The sequence below is a fragment of the Petaurus breviceps genome, unplaced genomic scaffold (genome assembly GCF_028583685.1).
Source record: "Petaurus breviceps papuanus isolate PSGF00001 unplaced genomic scaffold, PetGlider_PUasm1.0 89748, whole genome shotgun sequence".
In the NCBI taxonomy this organism is placed as follows: Eukaryota; Metazoa; Chordata; class Mammalia; order Diprotodontia; family Petauridae; genus Petaurus; species Petaurus breviceps.
Window position 1 is genome coordinate 346,552 of NW_027187113.1, and position 21,381 is coordinate 367,932.

The window sequence follows — 21,381 nt, forward strand, 5'->3', positions numbered from 1 at the left end:
TTATTTCTGGGTGTGGTGCTGAGTATCTGAGCCCAGATTTGATCCCCAGGTTATCCCGACACTGGAGCTGGTGCTCTTACTCGCTGAGCCACCTGGCCGCCCCTAAGCAATTGGAGTTAAGTAACTTGCTCAAGGTTATATGGCCAGGTGTTTCTGGGTGGGTGCTAAGTGTCTGAGCCTGGGATTTGATCCCCAGGTCATCTCAACACTGGAGCCAGTGCTCTTACTCACTGTGCTACCTGGCCGCCCCAACCAATTATTTTAAAAATACTATTTAAAACTTGGAAAAAATTTCACTGAAGAGAACACTTCCTTAAAAAGTAAAATTGGGGAACCTTTGGGGGTGGAGCCAAGATGGCAGCTTAGAAGCAGGAAAACTCCATACATTCCCCTCATAACCACCTCAAATACGTATAAACAATGACTCTAAACAAACGTTAGGGCTACAGAATCCACAAAGTGAGATAGAGAAATAAATCTCCTGCTGAAAGCAGCCCAGCAGGCAGACAAGAAGGGTCCATTGAAGCATGCTGGGAGCACAGCCCAAACCCACGTGAGCCTGAGATTTTAGCCTCAGGGCAGCCATAATGAGCCCAAGCAGGAGAGACTTCAGGTCAGTGGATCACAAGCAGCTGTGGCAGTTTCCAGAATTATCAATCCATAAATGCCAAAGACCAAAGAGAGAGGTTAGTATGAATTTTGAGAACAAGGTGTCCAAGAGTATGATCTGGCCTCTGCCCCTGGAGGGATAAGTGGCTGAGGTACAGTGGCCACCCTGCATTGTTCCTTCAGAGATTCTGGTCTGAAGATTGTAGGGGGACGCAGCCATTCTGAGGGGTAATGGCTCTTGCTTTAACCTGCTTGGATCTGGTTTGCTGTCTAGGGTGGAGGTCCTAGGGTGTGTGACCACCCTGTCAGAGCTGGCAGAGGCTTCAGAGAGGGTACCCAACTAAGAGCTCCAGCAGCTGAGAAAACCCCAGCCATTTGGATCAAAGTTCTCCTCACTGGAATCAGAGTTCTACTGTGGCAAAAAGCTCAAAAGTCAAGTAATTAAGTGGTAACATGAGCATGCAAAGGAAGCAAAGCAAGCAGAGCAATCCACCTTTATACTCCTACTTTGGTAACAAAAAAAGATCAAAGCATGGAACAGGAGGAAGACAGCAATGTCAGAACTCCAGTCCCAAAAGCTTCCAAGAAAAATATGAGTTGGTTACAGGCCATAGAAGAGCTTAAGAAGGATTTTGAAAACAAAATAAGAGAAGTGGAGGAAAAATTGGGAAGAGAAATGAGAATGATGCAAGAAAATCAGGAAAAGAGAGTCAACAACCTGACTGAAGAAAAAATAGACTAATTCAATTGGCAAAAGAGGCTCAAAAAGGCAATGAGGAGAAGAATGCCTTACAAAGTCGAATTTGCCAGACGGAAAAAGAAACTCAAAAGCTCACTGAGGAGAATCACTCCTTCAGAATTAGATTGGAGCAAATGGAAGCTAGTGACTTTATGAGAAATCAAGATACTATTAAACAGATCCAAACAATGAAAAAAATAGAAGGCAATGTGAAATATCTCATTGGGAAAACCACTGACCTGGAAAATAGATCCAGGAGTGAAAATTTAAAAATTATTAGACTACCTGAAAGCCATGATCTAAAAAAGAACCTAGAAATCATCCTCCAAGAAATTCTCAATGAAAATTGCCCTGGTGTTTTAGAACCAGAGGGCAAAATAGAGGTTGAAAGAATCCACCAATCACCTCCTGGAAAAGATCCCAGAAAGAAAACTCCTAGGAATATTATAGCCAGGTTCTGGAATTCCCAGATCAAGGAGAAAATATTACAAGCAGCCAGGAAGAAACAATTTCAATATTGTAGAAACACAATCAGGATAATACAGTATCTGGCAGCTTCTACACTGAGGGATCGAAGGGCTTGGAATATGATATTCCAGAGGTCAAAGGAGCTGGGATTAAAACCAAGAATCACCTACCCAGCAAAACTGAGTATCATATTACAGGGGAAAATATGGTCATTCAGTGGAATAGAGGACTTTCAAGCATTCTTGATAAAAAAAAAACAAGAGATTAATAGGAAAATTGACATTCAGATACAAGAAGCAAGAGAAGCATGAGAAGCTAAACAGGGAAAAGAAATCATACAGAACTTATGAAAGTTGAACTATTTACATACCTACATGGAAAAACGATAATAGTAACTTATGAAACTTTTCTCCATATGAGAATAATTGAAGGTTAATAGAAATGTGTGTGTATCTCTATATGGGAGGGTATATGGGCATAGAATACATACATGAATTTATGTATAAATGTGTACAGGTATATATAGATAGAGAGCACAGGACCAATTTAATAGGAAGGGATGATACTTAGGTGAAATTGAGAGGTGAGAGAGGAATATAACGAGAGGAGATGGGGAGAGACAGAATAGGGTAAACTATCTCACATAGAAGAGACCAGGGAAAATGGTTACAATGGAGGTGAAGAACATGAAGGGAAAAGGGAATGGGTCAACCTTATTCTCATTGAATTTGACTTAGGGAGGGAATGACATACACACTAAATAGAGTATCTCATCCTACAGGAGAGTAGGGAGCAAGGAGATGAGAGGGGGGATGATGGAAGGGAGGGCAGGCTGGGGGGGTAGGGAATTTGGAAGCACCCACTTTTGAAAAGGGACAGGATCAAAGTAGAGAACAGAACAAGTGAGAGGTGGGATAGGAGGGAGGGAAATATTTTTTTTTGCAATATATCTATTATATATATATATTATATATAGTCTTTTGCAAGATATCCACTATGCAAATGTTTTGCATTGCCACACATGTACAACCTATACTGAATTGCTTATCTTTCCAGTAAGGGTGGGTGACAAGGGAGGAAGGGAATGAATCTGGAATTCAAACTTTTAAAATCAAATGTTTAAAATATATATACTATTATTAATATTATTTTACATGTAACTGGGAAATAAGACATACAGGCACTAGGGCCTAGAGATCCACCGTGCCCTACTGGAAAGTCTGAGGGGGTATGGGAGAAGATGTGGGAGAGAATAGATTGGAGGAGGGGATATTTTGGGGTGGCGGGTAGGGGAAAAATGGGGAGAAAATTTGTAACTCAAAATCTTGCAAAAATGAATGATGTAAACTAGAACTTAATAAAGCATTTGTTTAAAAAAAAGAAAAGGGACAGGGTCAAAGTAGGGAATAGAACAGGTGGGTGACAGGATAGGATGGAGGGAAATATAGTCAGTCTTTCACAATATATCCACTATCGAAATGTTTTGCATAGTTCTACACATGTACAACCTATATTGAACTGCTTATCTTCACAGTAATGGTGGGTGATGAGGGAGGAAGGGAAAGAATCTCGAATTCAAAGTTTCAAAATCAAATGTTTAAAAAATTATATAATATATAAATAAAAAATATATATATATTACATGCAACTGGGGAATAATATATGTAGGCACTTGGTTATAGAGATCCATCTTGCTCTACTGGAAAGTCGGAGGGGGAATGGGAGCAGATTGGGGGAGAGGATATACAGTGGGATGGTTGTTTTGGGGGAGTGGGCAGGGGAAAGATGGAGAGAAAATTTATAACTCAAAATCTTGTGGAAATGAATGGTGTAAACTAAAAATAAACATAAAACTTATTTTAAAAAAAGAAAAAATAGAAGAAAATGTAAAATATCTCATTGGAAAATCCACTGTCCTGGAAAATAGATGTAGGAGAGATCATTTAAGAATTTATTGGACTACTTGAAATCCAAGATTGTTGGGGCCTGTAGCCCCTCTTTGGATCTCAGGCAGCCTCTCTGACTTCAGGTCTGATGTAACTGGATACAGAGCAATCAGCAATATGTACTGATCTCATCTGTGGTCAGGGCACCCTAACTTCTAGGAAGTGCCAAGGCGCCCAGATTGTGTGCTGTCATGCAATGTACCCTGTTACCCTGAGATTAATCTCGGGGACTAAGGGTTAGTGCGCAGGAGTACGAAAGCTGTTCTGGACACAGCCTCCCTGTTCTCTAATTGCACCCCCCTACCTTCCCTCACGAGCTGTCCACAAGTTCTCCAAGTGCACTTTGGGGATTTAAGGGCTGAAGCATGAGGGGGCTGCAGAGAATGGAGAGAGAGATGTAACAACACGCCTGTCCTGCCAACAAAGCTGTACCTCTTTCCATTTCCACTGACTCGACTTCTCCTTTATGCGACCACATAGGACGTGTCTGGGTAAGCACCAAGGGCCGGGAAGAGGAGGTAAGACTCAGGGAGAAACCTTAGGGTCACAACAAATGGCGTCCTTAACAGGGAAAAATAAAGTATGTGTGGTTTTAAAGGGACCTTTTAGCTGAGCCCCCACACTAGTAGGGAAGATAGAGGAGAAGCCCAGAGGGATCAGGGGAATTCTGGGGTTCGCTCAGGATGAAAATGGGGAATCCCCCCTATAATTAAGTCAGAGGAAATGGAGAATTGGGCTCAACAGCTTTATAAGGCAGTTAAAGGCCAGGGACTGACCCTCCCACTTAAGGACATGCGGAAATTTATTTAAAAAGTGAAAGTGGTCTCTCCATGGATAGAAGACACAGGCTCAGATAAGCAGAAATGGGGCATAGTTGGGGAACAAGTGACAATTTATTTGGTAAATTGGGAGCCAGCCAGGACAGAGAGGAGTGAAGGACTAATGGAAGAGGGACTCCAGCATTTCCCTATTTCTGCCTTTTTTCTATGGAATATATTAATGATATGTTTAACATCAGAAATGAAAGTGCCAGGGGTGGCTCGAACCATTCACTGTGATACAGCTGTCTTTGTTGGAAACAGATAAAAAGAAAATGATCAAGTAAGTTTTACCTAAGATCAAGCATAACATCTGATTTCTGCAAACGATCTTTAACAATTTCTGAGTGCACTCTTCCTGTCATTTTCTCTGTCTGTTTTGTCTATGTGTCTCTGTGTGAAAGAGTGTGAGTGAGTAATCTATCACCCTGTAAGGTTCAATATGCAGCTGGACTTTCCTTGGAATGCTCTTATCTCTTTCCCTCCCCCTTCCTGAGGAGAGAGAAGGAGAAAAGAAAAATATTTTATTTTATAGATTATATGATGGTTATATTAAGTCATAGAGTATAGAAAGAAGTATCAGGCATAAACCATTTGCATTAAAAAGTGTGAACAGAAGTTTTAAGATCTTTAAAAGTTTGAAAATCTCCTCTTCATTCCACTCTGGCCAAGTGGACTGAGGAGAAGGTGATAAGAAATAATAAGGGAATGTTTTTCCTCAGATCAAAGGGGCATATGAACAAGCATTTCCTGCCTCACTTATTAGGAAAATAAATCTGTGTATAAGAAAGAAACTGTAAATCAATTGAATTCATGTGAAAAGTAAAAAGTGTCACTCCTAAGTTGATGCTAAAGATAAGTCATAATTCATTTTACTATTTGACATTTAGGCAAATTGGGATATTCTCTAAGATTTGATAAGAAAAGTGAGTTTTTTGGGTTCTCTAGTAATGAGATAAGGGAGTAGGTGCCACTCCCCAAAAAAATCACTTTTGCTGCAGAAGTCAAAGCTATCACATTCAAAGAAGTTTTTTTTTTAAGGAGTGGACATATAAATAAAGTTTATTGGAGTAAAAGTTTTGTCAGCTCGAAACATTTTACAAAAATTCATTAAAGCTTCTCATCCCAGATTAGGCTAAAAGAGAGTGCTGAAGACTAATAAGGAATTTAAGTTATCCTCCCCAGTCTGGTAAAAGAGAGGAGGCATACTAATTATAACAAGGATCCCATTAGCAACATCCCTGGGGAACCCTGAGCCCCACATCTTTAAGCAAGCAGATGAACCTCTCCATTCAAAACCCCTAAATACACAATCAGGCTCTGCAGATAAGGGGAGAGGAGAAAAATCTCTGCACTTGATTAGCCTAGTTTTCTATCAATAATTTTCTCAAGTGATGATTTGCAAATACAATCAATGTCACAATGTCACTGTGTTGTTATGGTCTTCCTAAATTGTAGTAAAATTCTCTCATTTTAAAAATTAAGGGATCATTCTAAGCCAGAAAAAGTGTTAGATAAGCACATTTTTTAATCTGAATTTTATTGGAACTAAAAGATAAAGAACTTGTTTAAAAAGATATGTCACTTACATCTTATAATGTTTATATATGCCATACAGAAAATCAATTATTTACACACCTACCTGAAGTTAGAGAGGGTTTACAACTAAAACAATTTGAATATGAATTATTTGGAACTTGTAAGATTATTGAGTTATTTTGTTTTAATGCTAAAAACCTAAAATTGTTGATTGATTAATGTATGTAGAAATTAGGAGACTGGGTGAAAACTTTATTTTGGATTAATTCTGCCCATCCAGAACATTGCTCCTCCATGTGTGACAGTTAGCAATGCAGGAGAATAAACATTAACCCCTCAGTCTCTCCTGCTTAGAATCCATATCAATCTTACTTATGTTGTAAAACTGCAAAAAGCCCTCTGTAGAGGCAAGGTCATTCAGCCTGAGAAAGGAACTTGTTTTCGTTATATAGTTCTTAAACAATGAATCTAACTTGCTAAGAAAGTTGCAAAATATTAAAAGGATTTCTAACAATTGAGAAAGAAAAACATTAAATGAAATTCCTTACATAAGAAAAACCTAGTAAATTTTTATTGTTTATTACAGCTCCATAGGAATAAAATTAACATATAAATGGATATGAGCTGTGATTGGTGAAAAATTTCTACTTAAAAGGGGCGGCCAGGTGGCTCAGCGAGTAAGAGCACCAGCCCCAGTGTCAGGATGACCTGGGGATCGAATCCCAGGCTTAGATACTTAGCACAACACCCAGAAATAACTGGCCGTGTAACCTTGAGCAAGTTACTTAACCCAATTGCTTAAAAAAAAAAAAGAAAAGAAAAAGAAAAATTTCTACTTAAAATAAAAAGCACTTAATATTATATTTAATTCACATCTTATTTTTTCTTTCTATAGGAAAATTTCTATGATCAGAATAATTAGTCAGTAAAAGATATGAGCTCTTTTGTGTTAGCTCACTAGGAAACCTAATATTATTTTTTTTAACAAGAATCAGAATACAGGGGCGGCCAGGTAGCACAGTGAGTAAGAGTTGGGATGACTTGGGATTGAATCCGGGCTCAGACACTTAGCACCCACCCAGAAACACCTGACCGTGTAACCTTGAGCAAGTTACTTAACCCCAGTTGCTTAGGGGCGGCCAGGTGGCTCAGTAAGAGCACCGGTTCCAGTGTCAGGATGACCTGGGGATCAAATCTGGGCTCAGATACTTACCACCATACCCAGAAATAACTGGCCGTGTAACCTTGAGCAAGTTACTTAACCCCAATTGCTTAAAAAAAAAAAAGAATTAGAATATATACAGTAACTTATACAAACTACTTAGGCTTACTTTATAATATCTCCATTGTTTAGAGGGATCCTAATACTAATAGCTTTTATAAGTACTTTGATCAGCTTCTTAATTGTTGCCAATATAAAGATTCAATTACTATACCTTTTTTGACTAAAAACTTTGTTTTTATATATAATATGATATTTATTATGATATTTAAAAATTCTGCAATAGTTTGTCAATAAATACGTTGAGAATCTATGTTACACCAATTTGGTTTAAATGAATCTCACTCTTAAAAGTTTTATTTTTGCTTTTAGGACTTCCAAGACAACTTATAGCTAAGTTAAAGTAAAGTAGAACAGATTTTGCTATTTTATTTCCAATGCATAGTCATTCCATGGCCTAGGCAAGAGTTAAAGTAGTGTCTGAACTTATTATAAGTAAAAGATTTAATTTCTGAAATATCTCTTTCTTCCAAAGTGAAAATAATCAGAGGATAAACAAGCTTTGTGTAACAAGGATGTAGGTCTCTTATTCAGCTGTAAAGTCCTAGTCAGGAACTTCTTTTGTCTATCAGCTTCCTGGAAATGCAAGCTAATTAATTCTAATTATATTAACAGTAATTCTAATAATGATAAAGTTATTAATATTCACTTTACTTCTACCCACTAGACACAGCTTTCTGATATGCTATTATTGTTAAATGATTTTTCTTTTCCCTTAATATTGAGTCAGATAACAAATATTCTGTATACATATGTCAACACATATTGATAATGCTAAACTTAAATATACTCAGAATACAGATCTTTTTTAACCTTTTTCAGAAGTTACAAGCTCTTATGACATAGAGGCCACTACCTATATTGCAATTCTTTCTTCATTTCCTAGGTCTCTTTATCCAAATAACGTGACTATTAATCAAAAGTTCAAGTTTCTCTAACTTTTCCCCCAAATATTCATAGAACTACATTAGCTTACTATTATTTTCATCAAAATGCATATACTCTATGTAACCATATGTTATAGTTTTCTGCTTCTATGGGCATTCTGACACAATTGAATGCTGATAATGTTCCTGCCACTAACAAACTTATTTCAATGTTTCTGTGATCATTTTTAAATATTAATTACAGTCATACCCCTTATAATAAAGATATTACAACCTAGTTGCTAAAATAAAAAAGGGGGAGCAATTAGCTGTATTAGCTACTGCTTTATACACCCAAAATACATTAGCTAAATAAAAACATTGCTAAAAATGAGTATACACGGGCAGAAAATAATGTGAAAGGTAAATACTCCCCAAAATGAAGGTAATGTGGAATTTATTACTGTGGGGGTGAGGCTATGCTTATATATTTTCCAGAAGCTGGGGAACGACCAGTGAGGGTGCCAGAAAAGAAACGTCAGGGTGTGTACTCTGAATCACCCAGAAAGATGAAAAAGCTCCAGCAGCAGCAGAAGAACTCACAGAGACAGAACATGGGAATAAAGAAGAAGAGGTCTCCTAAGGCAACCAAAACAAAAAAAGCTTTGCCCCCATTGGGGCAGATTGAACATTTTTATATCCACCCAAAGAACTGAAAAACCTGTTACCCCAGGATTTGTGTTTCTTGCTGTGATCACTCTGCTTTCTATACAAACTGAACTGGTTCCATCCTGATTTATGTTTCGAGACACCTACCCTTATTGCATCACTTGTTTCATATATAACTGTAATTGTGACTACTTGTATTTGACCTCCTCAAGCCTTCCTTACTTCTACTAATGTAAATCATTTACAGATGATATAAATCCATACTATATTTTATTGGAATATACCCTGCTTTAACTGTACTCTTGAACAATGTATTAGTGGTTATGATGTCATACTCTTTGTAGTACCACCCTCTTTTGATTTCAAACTTAGGGGAAACCTGCACAAAAGCAATTTCTGGACTTTTACTCATGGGACTATATACAACTGTGTCTTCTATTCTCCTTCTCCAATGTACTTATGGATACACCTCTCTATGTATGACTCCTCTGTATGGAATATTGTTTGCATTCATTGTACTCCTGCTCTATGTATATCTAGTAGGGATTTGTACTAATATTTTGTCTGCTATTATTGATAATTTCAACCACTATGTCTTTGTATTTAGGTAATAAGTTAAAGTAGAGACTTTCAGCAAAAATTAGATTTTTTAAAAGATACTAGAATTTGTGAAAGACAAGCTTGCAGAAACTGAGTTTTGTTGAAGTGTGATTATAGATTTCATCCTATTTGTGTTATACCCATGAAATATAATAGGTCTAATTGTGATTGGCAAAAAGTTGAAAATCGTTTGTTAGGGATTTTTAGAAATACCTCCATAGGAGTGGATTTGGCATAATTTGATAAACTGATTTCCCATATCAATGAGGCTGCCCTGGATAAAATTAAGGTGGACAATTTGGCACGACAAATTTAGGGTTCCTTTAAAGAGTTAAGTCCTTTGCATTGGCTATCTATATATTGTTTTCACCCCTTCTTCCTCTGGTTATATTGTATTTCCTTGAGATTTGCATTGTGAAGTATGTAATAGGTATTTTTAAATTAAGACTTTTTGCCTGGCAAGTGTCCCCACCTCGTTATCCTTTTCCCTGTGATTTGTGAATACTATATAATATGTAATTGAATTGTCTTTTGTTTATGGTAATTATCCCCTCATCTGTTGCCCTCTCATGCAAAAAATCCCATGCCTTGCAGGACTCACAAGATTTGGCGCTCCACGCCTAAAAGGAAGGGGGACGTGTTGAGGCCTGTAGCCCCTCTTTGGATCTCAGGCAGCCTCTCTGAGTTCAGGTCTGATGTAACAGGATACAGAGCAATCAGCAATATGTGCTAATCTCATCTGTGGTCAGGGGACCCTAACCTCTAGGAAGTGCCAAGGCTCCCAGCTTGTGTGCTGTCATGCAATTTACCCTGTTGCCTTGAGATTAATCTTGGGGACTAAGTGTAAGTGCACAGGAGTATGCAAGCTGTTCTGGACACAGCCTCCCTGTTCTCTGATTGGCCCCCCCCCACCTTCCCTCATGAGTTGTCCACGAGCTCTGCAAGTGCACTTTGGGGATTTAAGGGCTGAAGCATGAGGGAGCTGGAGAGAATGGAGGGAGACATGTAACAACATGCCTGTCTTGCCAATAAAGCCGTGCCTCTTTCCATTTCCACTGACTTGATTTCTCCTTTATGCAAACATGCAGGACGTATCTGTGTGTGCACCAATGGCTGGGAAGAGGAGGTAAGACTCATCTAGAAACCTTAGGGTCACAACACGAGATCATAAAAAAGTGCCTTGACATCACCTTTCAAGAAATTATTAAGGAGAACTTCTCTGATAACCTAGAACTTAAGGATAAAAATAAATATTGAAATGATCTATTAAGCACCTTTTGAAAGAGATCCTAATAGGAAAACTCCAAGGAATATTGTACCCTAATTCCATAATTATCAGGTGAGGGAGAAAATACCGAAAGAAGCCAGGAACAAAAAAAACCAATTTAAACATTGTGGAGCCATAGTCAAGATTACACAGGATTGGGGTGGCTAGGTGGTGCAGTGCATAGAGCACCAGCCCTGGAGTCAGGAGGACCTGAATTCAAATCTCGCCTCAGTCACTTAACACAAAAAACTAGCCGTGTGACCTTGGGCAAGTCACTTTACCCCAACTGCCCTCCAAAAAAGCAAAAAAAATTAATAAGATTACACAGGATTAAGTAGTTTCCGCATTAAAGGATTGGAGGCCTTGGAATATGATATTGCAGAAGGCAAAGGAGCTTGAATTACAACCAAGAATCAACTACCCAGAAAAGCTAAGCATAATCTTTCAAAGGAAAAGATGGACATTCAGTGAAATAGGGGAATCCCTTTAAAACTTTCCTAATAAAACACCAGAGCTGAACAGAAAATTTAGTCTTCAAATATAAGACTCAAGAGGAGCATAAAAAGCTAAACAGGAAAAAAAGCAAGTTTTTCAATGACATTAAAATGTTTACATCCCTACATGGGAAGATGATACTTGTAACTCTTTTTTTTTTTTAAGCAATCGGGGTTAAGTAACTTGCTCAAGGTTACACGGCCAGGTGTTTCTGGGTGGGTGCTAAGTGTCTGAGCCCGGATTCGATCCCCAGGTTATCCCAACACTGGAGCCCGGTGCTCATACTCGCTGAGCCACCTGGCCACCCCTCGATACTTGTAACTCTTGATAAATGTATCTCTATTAGGATTGTTAGAAGGCATATATAAAGACAGATGGTGTGGGTATAAGATGACTTTGGTGTGATGATATAAAAAAATTTATTGTACTGGGAGAAGAGGAAATGGAGAGGCAGAATTGGGTAAATTATGTCACATGAAGTGGCACAAAAGATCTTTTACAACAGAGGGAAAGAAGGGAGGGGCTGAGGATTGTTTAAATTGTACTCTCATCAGATTTTACTCAAAGAGGGAATATCAGATACACTCAGTTGGATATAGAAATTTATCTTACCTTATAAGGAAAAAGAAAAGGAACAGGGAAAGGAAAGGGAAAGAGAACAGGCTGATAAAAGGGAGGACAGATTGAGGCAGGTGGTGGTCAGAATTAAAATAATTGAAGAGGAGGGACAAGGTGAAAAGAGAGAGAAAAGTATAAACAGAGGGAAAATAGGAGGAAGGCAAAAATACAGTTAATCACTGTGAATTAGAACTGTGAATGTGAATTGGGTATAGAGTGTGTTCTGGGAAGACTAGACCTCTTGTGTGATGGCTGCCAAGCCCATTTCAGAACTGCTTTCCACCTTTGGTGTCCACTTGTTCCACTTAACTCTCACCTGTGACCCCATGCTGTATCATGTGCAGTGGCTACATTCTGGTAAGCCATTTTGGCAGACTGGCTAAGGGTAACTGAGGGGTCTGAAAACAGCCAGTGAGTTAGACGGGTGTCTACTCCAAACATGTGAAGACTTACTATGGTGGTGTGTGGATGACAACAAATTGTTCCAATAACCATGAAGGCAGCTAAAGTAGGTGCTGTGGAGCACTTAGAGCTTGGTTAGATACTGAAGACACCAAGGTCATGCACTGCATCCCAAGTTGTCTTGACTCAGTCCTGCCACTGGACTGTGATGACTCAAGAAGAAAGAGTGAGGCCAACGACTTCGTACAACTCTGACTCACTTAAATCAAAAGACATCACACATACCATTTTACCTGTCTCAAAGTCCTATAGTGACTCTCTCTTTTTTTGTTTTATTCCTTCTTTCTTGTTATTCATTTCAATGCTTATAATTCTTCTTTACAATTTGACTAATGTTTAGTGTAAAGGTATTTGTAGAACCTATAGTGGAGTGCATGCTGCCATGGGGAAAGGGGAAGGGGGGTAGAGAGGGAGGGGGAGAAAATTTGGAACTCAAGGGATTGACAAAGCAGCAGGTGAGGACACACTGGGAGCTGTAGACACAACCCCACACAGAGGCAGCTCAGGCCATAGGGTCATTTCTCACTGAAAGCAGTAGTGGGATTTGGCAGCCCACTAGCTGTCTGAGAAGCCCTTTAAGGATCACACTGCTCACCTCCTCCTGCGAGAAAGGGCCTAGAAAAGGAGCCCTAAAAATTTTCTGCTTACCCAACCCTGGAACCCTGGGTCTGATTACTGTAGCAGGTGGGGATCTATAATGGGAATGGGAATTTGAAGATCTTCCCCTCCTCCTTGATAGGCTTAGGTGAATTTGAGGACCTTTCCTGATTTGAAAATAAACTCTTGCCCCTAATAGGCTGCATGTGGTCACATGGACCCTGTGGTGGGATGCTTTTTTTTCAGGAAGGCACAACTTTTGTTACTTTGTAGTCAAGTGGGTCATGAGGCTTGTGATGTTCTCTGACTCTGGAGAAGGCTATATATATATCCTGATGTGAGGTTTTGCTTTGGGGCTCACTTATGGGAAGAGTTGTGTGATTTGGCCAGGTGAAACACTGGGTAGCTGTTGAGCCCCCCAGCTTTGAAAACACAGATGTTGGTGCTTCTCTCTCTGGTGAATAACTGTTATGTATGTGATGGTCAGACAGCTGGAAGCCCTGTCTGTTTGTCTGCTGAGAGGAGAAGGGAGGTAGAGAGGGAGGGGGAGATTTATTTTCTCTATCTGTATTTTTGTCTGCTTATAACTTCTGCTTGTATTCTCTGAAGTTCAGGTGCTGATTCAACACCCCCCCCAAAAAACTAGGTAAATGACATATGTTTGATTAAAGAAAGATTGTTAATCCTTTTTGAGGTGCTTTCCTTTAGAAAAGCAAATCAAAGAACCTGTGCTATCAGTCATCCTAGGATGTTGCTGCTACAGGATCCCACCCTGCGGTTGAAACAAACACACAAAAAATTGTAGAAAAATGTCTGCAAAGACAATTCCATTCCCCATCAGTACATGGAATGTGTTCACACTTACAGACCTGAAAGATGAACAGCTCTTGTGGAAAGAGAACTCAGAAGGCATCACATCCAAAAGCAGCCCTAAGTGAAACAAGGCTGGCAAATGAAGGACTGCTTACTGAAGCTGGAGCTGGATATAGGTTTTTTCTGGAATGACTTCAGTGAAGCGAAGCATTGTGAGGCTGATGTGTAGGTATTTCAATCAAGATTAATCTAGTCAACAAGCTTGTATGCCTAACAAAAGGAATGAATGACGGGCACATGATAATGAAATTGTCACTTGCAGGAAAATGTCATGTCATCATCATCAGTGTCTATGCTCCCACCATGAAGAACCCTGATGAGGTCAAAGAAAAAATGTATGAAGACAAGCTTATAATTCTGGGTGACTTTAATGCTAGAGTAGGCTCAGACTACCAGACTTGGCAGATTGTCCTAGGGAGGAATGGAGATTGAAACAGAAAGAGAAATGGTCACTTACTACTGAAGACTTGTGCATCTCATGACCTTTTCATCACCAACACTGTTTTCTGTTCACCTAAATGCAATAAAACATCATGGATGCACCCTTGCAGCAAACATTGGCGTCTAATAGACTATGTGATTGTAAGGAGAAGAGACAAATTAGGTGTGAGAGTGAAGAAGGGTACAAAGTACTTGACTGATAATAGACTCGAAGCTGAATGTTCCCCCAAAGCAAAATTACTACCAGAAGAATTAATGTCAACAGATTAGAGCTGTTCTCTGAGCAGGAACAGTTTGTGGCTAACTTGCAAAGTTGAGCAAAGTGGCACTTGGCAACAATGGAGCAGAAAAAGAGTGGGCAGCTTTCAGAGATTTGGTGTATAGCACTACATTTGTTCATCTTGGTCAAAACACTCCCAAACACCAAGACTGGTTTGATGAAAATGATGGAGAAATTCTAAAACTGCTGAGTGAAAAACAAGAACTCCCAGGAAAACCAGTACTTTCTACAGAAAGTAGAACCAGGAAAAATTTGTACACAATTATCGACACAACATATGTGTGACAACCAACTTTGATAGACTGGACTCTTCACAGCAATGCAGGGTTATAAGTCAACCCCAAAAGGCTCATGATGGAGAGAGATGCCTACATCCAGAGAAAGAACTGAGTTTGAATCCATATTGAAGAAAACTACCTTCTCTTTTTCTTGTTTGGTTTTGCTTCCTCTTTCCCATTGTTCATTCTATTTGATACAATCCTTCTTTATAACCTGACTAATGTCTAATGTGAAAGTATTTGCAGATCCTATACTTGATTGTATGCCACCATGGGGGAAGGAGGGAGAGAAAATTTGAAACTCAAGGAATTGTGGAACTGAATCTTGTAAACTAAAGGTAAACAAACAAATTAATAAAGACCAAAAAATTTTTTAAAAAAAGAAATATTGGGGTAAACCTGAGAATGATATGAATTTTAAAAGTAAAATCATTTAGGAACAGCTTAAAAGAGTAATTATCTGAGGTGCAAAAAGAAGAATTGATACAGAGGAATTAGATGGGGGAGGAGGGCTGGTAGTTCTGGTAACCTACTTCCATCAGAAATGGGTTTAAGAGGGAGAAATACATATATATTTAGAAGAGTATAAAAGTCTTCTAAATTTAGAAGAAATAAAACAGTAGCATAGGGAGGGGGGAGAAAACAAGGGAGGGATTGTTAGAGGGGAGGATGAGAGAATAGGGGTGTAGAAGGGTGTTTAGATTTATGGTAATGAGAGGATAGGGGAGGGATCCTTGGAGGGGGGTAGGCAAGTTATAGGAGGGTAAGGTAGTGGGTTGAAGTAAAGTAGAGGAGGCAGGAGGGATAGTAAATAAGATATAATAATACATAAAAAAACAGAGATTAGGAGAATACGTTTGGGAAAGTATATGTCTATATGTGTATGTGTATGTATATGTTTATGTATATATCTATAGCTATAGAGAAATATATCTAAACTTTATTGTAGCCTTCTGGGGGGAGCTTGGGGGGAGGAAAAAAAAAACAAGGTAAAAAAGTACACATTAGAGAACAAAAGAAAACTTACAAGAAGCCAAGAAAAGATGGACAATCCTCAACATAACAAGTATTATTTATCATATAGGCTTTCTTGAAATGAAAATTTATTGTTACATATTTTGAATTCTCTCTTATATTCTTCAATGCATATGACATGCTTTTTTTCTTTCTAACTTTGTATTCAAGTTCCAATATTCAAGTTTATGATATGTGTTTGTTTGTTTTCTCTATTCTGCATTTGTGTTCGGGCATTTGAGTCTGAAATTAAATTTTGGGGGAAAAAATTTAAAAATCAACACATATTACAAAAAAGTAAAACTAAAATACCAAGATGTGGGCAAACTAAATTCAGTGGACAGAGGTGTGACCCTGGGGTCAGAAGACACAGTAGTCCCAAGCAAACCTCTGTTATTCTCTACTTTTTTGGTCCTGGGCAAGTACCTTAGGTACTTACCTACCAGTTTTACTATGGTAGTCAAATAAATAAATAACATATAAACATATTGATCACCATCATCATCATCACTCTGCATAAACACTAATAATTCAGTCAGAAGTTTATCAGGATAACTCAATCCATAAAGATGAACACCTGAAGTGTTGCCCTGACTGCGCCCTCACACTCAACCTCCATAAGTTCCTTCAAAATAATGAATTATGGGAACTGCCTTTTCAAAGGTAACAGTATTGAATTCATCACAGAAATTGTCACCAAGAAGGATTTTGCATAAACTTCATAGTAATTGTCCTAGTAGCAGTAAGAGCAGAAATGCTACTAAACCATAACAGATGCACAGATTAAGAGATGAAATACGACAATGTCTAGTTGCTCTAACAAATGACCTTTGCCTATGCAATTTGCAATCTATGCTAATGCTGTCTCCACTGAGAGAAATGAGGGGAAAAAAGCCAATATGCATGTGATATAAATGCAATATCCAGAGGACATTGGGCTATAGGCTCAGAACTCTAGGGCTCCTATTCAGACTTTACATTCCATCTCTCTGACAGACCTTGGTCACTCATCTGATAGATGGCCTCTCAAAAACCCTGAGTTTACATGAAAAAATGCTCTAAATCACTATTGATTAGAGAGATGCAAATCAAAATACCACATCACACCTATAAGGTTGGCTAACATGGCAAAACAGAAGAATGATAAATGTTGGAGAAGATGAGGGAATGTTGGAACACTAATTCATTGCTGGTGGAGCTGTGAGCTAATCTAGCCATTCTGGAGAACAATTTGGAACTACATCAAAAGGGCTATAAAAATGTGCATATCCTTTGACCCAGCAATACCACTTCTAAGGCTGTATCCCAAAGAGATCATAAAAATGGAAAGGACCCATACATACGAAAATATTTATAGCAGCTCTTTTTGTGGTGGCCAAGAACTGGAAATTGAGGGAATGCCCATTAACTGCGGAATGGCTGAACAAGTCGTGGTATATGAATGTAATGGAATACTAGTGTGCTATAAGAAATAATGAACAGGCAGACTTCAGAGAAACCTGGAAAGACTTATATGAACTGATGCTGAATAAGGGGAGCAGAACCAGGAGAACATTATACATAGTAACAGCCACAGTGTGCAAGGACTGATTTTGATAGACTTAGCTCTTCTCAGCAATGCAAGGACCTAAAATTATTCCAAAGAACACATTATAGAAAATGCCAGTCATTGGGGGACAGCTAGGTGGTGCAGAGAAGAGATCACCGGCCCTGGAGTCAGGAGGACCTGAGTTCAAATCCAGCCTCAGACACTTAACACAAAAACTAGCAGTGTGACCTTGGGCAAGTCACTTAACCCCAATTGCCCTCCAAAAAGCAAAAAAATTTAAAAAATTAAAAAAAAAAGAAAAAAGAAAATGCCAGTCACATCCAGAGAAAGAACTATGAAGTTGGAAAGCAGAATGAAGCAGACTATTTTCTTTTTTGTTTTGTTTTATTTTTTTTTCTTTCTCATGGTTTTTCCCATTCATTATAATTCTTCTATTCAACATGACTAATGTGAAAATGTTTTAATAGGAATGTATTGTAGAGCCCATATCAGATTGCAAGCTATCTTGAAGAGGAAGGGGGTAGGAAAGGGGAGAAAATTTAAAACTTATGAAAGTGATTGTTGAAAATTAAAAATAAATAATTTAAATTTAAGAACCCCATAGGGGCAGCTAGGAGGCACAGTGAATAGAGTACAGGCCCTGGAGTCAGGAGGACCTGAGTGTGACCTTGGGCAAGTCACATAACCAGGATTGCCTTCCACCCTCCAAAAAACAAAATAAAACAGGACATATATAGTTTGGGTTCTCTGGATCATGAAGCCCAAAGTAAATTATGCATTAAGTAAATGAAATCAAGTGAAACAAAGGAGGGGAAGCAAAAAAACAGGAAACTAGTTACATGTGGCAGGGTCACCAATCATCCACATGCTCCTTCACAGTCACTGACATTTACTTTGTCTCCAGCTCCCTGGCGATAGGTTTCCCTTGGGCACGTTAAAGGTTCATAATTATTGTTGTTTTCCATGAAAACATAAATGAACTGGTCATCTAGGAGTAGAGTGAAATATTTTAAGAGATCCCATAACATCCTTCAACCACCAATCATTAATCTTGTTTTGGAACAAAAAAAAAAAACCCTCTCACTTTTCAGTTGTGACCATCATGGTTAGTATGTGGAATTTATCCACATTAGGGAGGTATCTATTATTTTCGTAGGAAATATCCTGGGAATAATTATGGTTGGTCTCTCCTCTTCCAAACTATAAAACCAAACACAACAGTTTCTGCAGCATGGTTCTGCAACACAGATAATCATCAGATTCCAGGGATCTGCCTTGGTTTGCCTTCTTTAATTTTTGAGTTCCTCATGCAACTTAACTAGGACAGTGAACTGCTGTTTCAGCCCTATTGCTCACCAAATGAAGCCCAGTAAAGGCACTGTCCTTTCTAAAAAGCTATTTAAAACCAAAATAGTTTACTCAACTAGAATCCTTCAAAACTGGTAAGGTCCTTATTTCCAGATACCCCACCCCCACCCCAAGCAATTGGGTGATAAGGAAAGTTAGCAATATAAAGGCATCCAAGTCCCACTAAAGGCTGAAGGAAGGAAATAAACTTTAAGTGTTTACTATAAGCTAGGAGCTTATAGTAAATAACAAATAGAAGCAAAAGAAAGACAGTCCCACCAGCAAAGAGCTAAGGTTCAAAGAGGAAGATTATATACAAAGTAAAGCTGGGGGGGGAAGAGTAACTGAAGGGGGGGTGCAGCTGACCGTGACTAGCATATGGCATGATTTTGAAGTGCAGAACATAGCATCAGGGCAAGGAGGAGGCTGGGCCTGGAACATTCAAAAATCAAAGAGGTCACAGGTGCTGACCGAAATTATGCTTATGACAGCATGGTTGAGAAGTCTGGAAGCCAGGAAGGCTGGGAGGAGGATGAACATCAACCTGGGCCCCTCCAAAAAGGGAGGCTCCAGGAGGAATTCACCTATGGGAAAAATGGGTGGGCTTTACAGAGGAAGAAGGTATCAGGAGTTGTAGGAACACAACTGATTCTTCTGATTTTGCCTTTTTAATAATGAGGGGAAAATCTTTTTTCTGATCCCCCCCAATTCAATCTCTCCATTCTGCTTTGAAAGTAAACTAAGTACTAAAGAGATTCTCTAGTAGAAATTGGAGGAAAATTAAATTATCAATCTGGAACTCCCAAGAAATCTGGAAGGAATAACATAGTTTACCAAAATCAATTTTAAGCTTCAGTTATGAAATACATAGAACATACATCAGACTCTCCTTACAGAATGGTAACTGGAAGTATACTAGAGAGTAGATCTCCCCGAAGTGGGGGTACCTCACAGTAAGCAATCACCATGTCTAAAGGCATCACCAAAATCATATGATGGCCAATTTAATTTTATCTTCCTTTATGGAGCCCACCCCCAACTTCATTGAGTTCATTATGTTACAATCCTGAAAGACTAAACCAATTTGGGGTGGGGGCTGGACATGAATCGATCCAGTTCCCTATAAATTCAACAACTGAATAAGAACATTCAACAAGAATAAACATTGAAGACACCTGTGTTGATTCAGTTAAGTGAAGCTCCCTAGCCTGAGTAACCCATCATCATTCACCAGTCAAGAATATAAGAGCCCCTGAAGCTCCCCTGGGCTGTGTTCACTTAAAGTGGAAATTATGCCAACAATCTAAACCTTCTGTATCTAGATCCAACTAAGTCTCAAGGAAGGTCTCAAAACACTTTTTTGGAAGGAAAATCTAGCCTAATGTGCTTGGGGGGAGAAGTTAGGGCATGGGTTCTACCACACAAGTTTCCTAAGACAGTCTCTCAACATTAATGACTACAAACCTACTTTCACAAGCTTGATCTAATCCTCACAAGATCCCAGGGAAACAGGTAATACAAGCATTCTTAGTCTCAGTTTCTAAAGGAAAGAGCTGAGATCAAGAAAGGGAAAATAACTCCTAGGGATTGAAAAGTGTAAGTGTTAGTAAGGGCTTCCTTCCACCCCAGTCTCCAGAACTCAATTCTTCTGATCTTGAGTTTCTGCTCCTAAGGAACTTAATATATTCTGTTCTGGAATGCCCCTCCTAGGTCTGAGCTATTTTCATTGGTGGATAAACACAAATTATCTTAGCTCACTAAGCACCCCCAAACCATATCCTGCTTCTTTTCCTATTCAGACATTTGCCCAGACCATCCTCTTGCTGTTTACCCACGTAATGCCTTAGACAGAGAATGACAATTTATGCAATTCTTTGCTTCTGTTCACTCAACTGCAACCAGGAAGTGGACAAGGTGATGCAGGGACTTTCTGACCATGAGACTCTGGACAGGTCATTTCCCTCCTTTCTACACCTCCCTGACCATCTGCCAAACAAACAGGCCAAGGTTCACATTTCCTGCCTCCAGTGGTCCACTGGTAATAAGCAGTGGCAAAAGTGACCCTAAGTGGGAATGTGCACTTTGCTGGCCATTATCAGTCACTGTGAAGTAGACAAGCCATCCATTTAGACAGAATCCCATGTTACTCTTTCCTACAAGGATGGCATCCTTCCTGCCCTCCCCCTCCCCAAGGGAACACGGGGCGGGGGGCCGACAAGACCTGGGTTCCAGTCTCTACTTCTGCTACATGCCACCTCTGAGGCACATCCCTGGTCCTCTCCGGGACTCAGTTGTCTCATCTGACAGAAGAAGGGAGGGAACACTGGACCTCTCTGAATTTTCGATGCTATTATTTCAGGTACCAAACCGCAGCAGGGCCTGGAGGGAGGATGGCATAGGGAAGGGAGGAGGGGTCGGGGTGGGGGGACCGTGGGTCATAGCTGGCAGCTTACAGCCTGGTTCTTCTCTCCTCCACCTGTCCAGACTGCCCTGTTGGGCTCCAAGCTCCTCCCTCAAGCACCTGTGCGCGCGCGTAAGCACACACACACACACACACACACACACACACACACACACACACACACACACACACACACACACACACACACACACACACACACTCC

General features: G+C 39.4%; 1 long non-coding RNA gene across 3 annotated transcripts in view; it reads right to left on the bottom strand.

Annotated features, from left to right (window-relative positions):
- LOC138176493 (uncharacterized) overlaps window positions 1-21,381 on the bottom strand; it is a 74,054-nt gene that overhangs the window by 50,394 nt on the left and 2,279 nt on the right. The gene's annotated exons all lie outside the window — the stretch shown is intronic.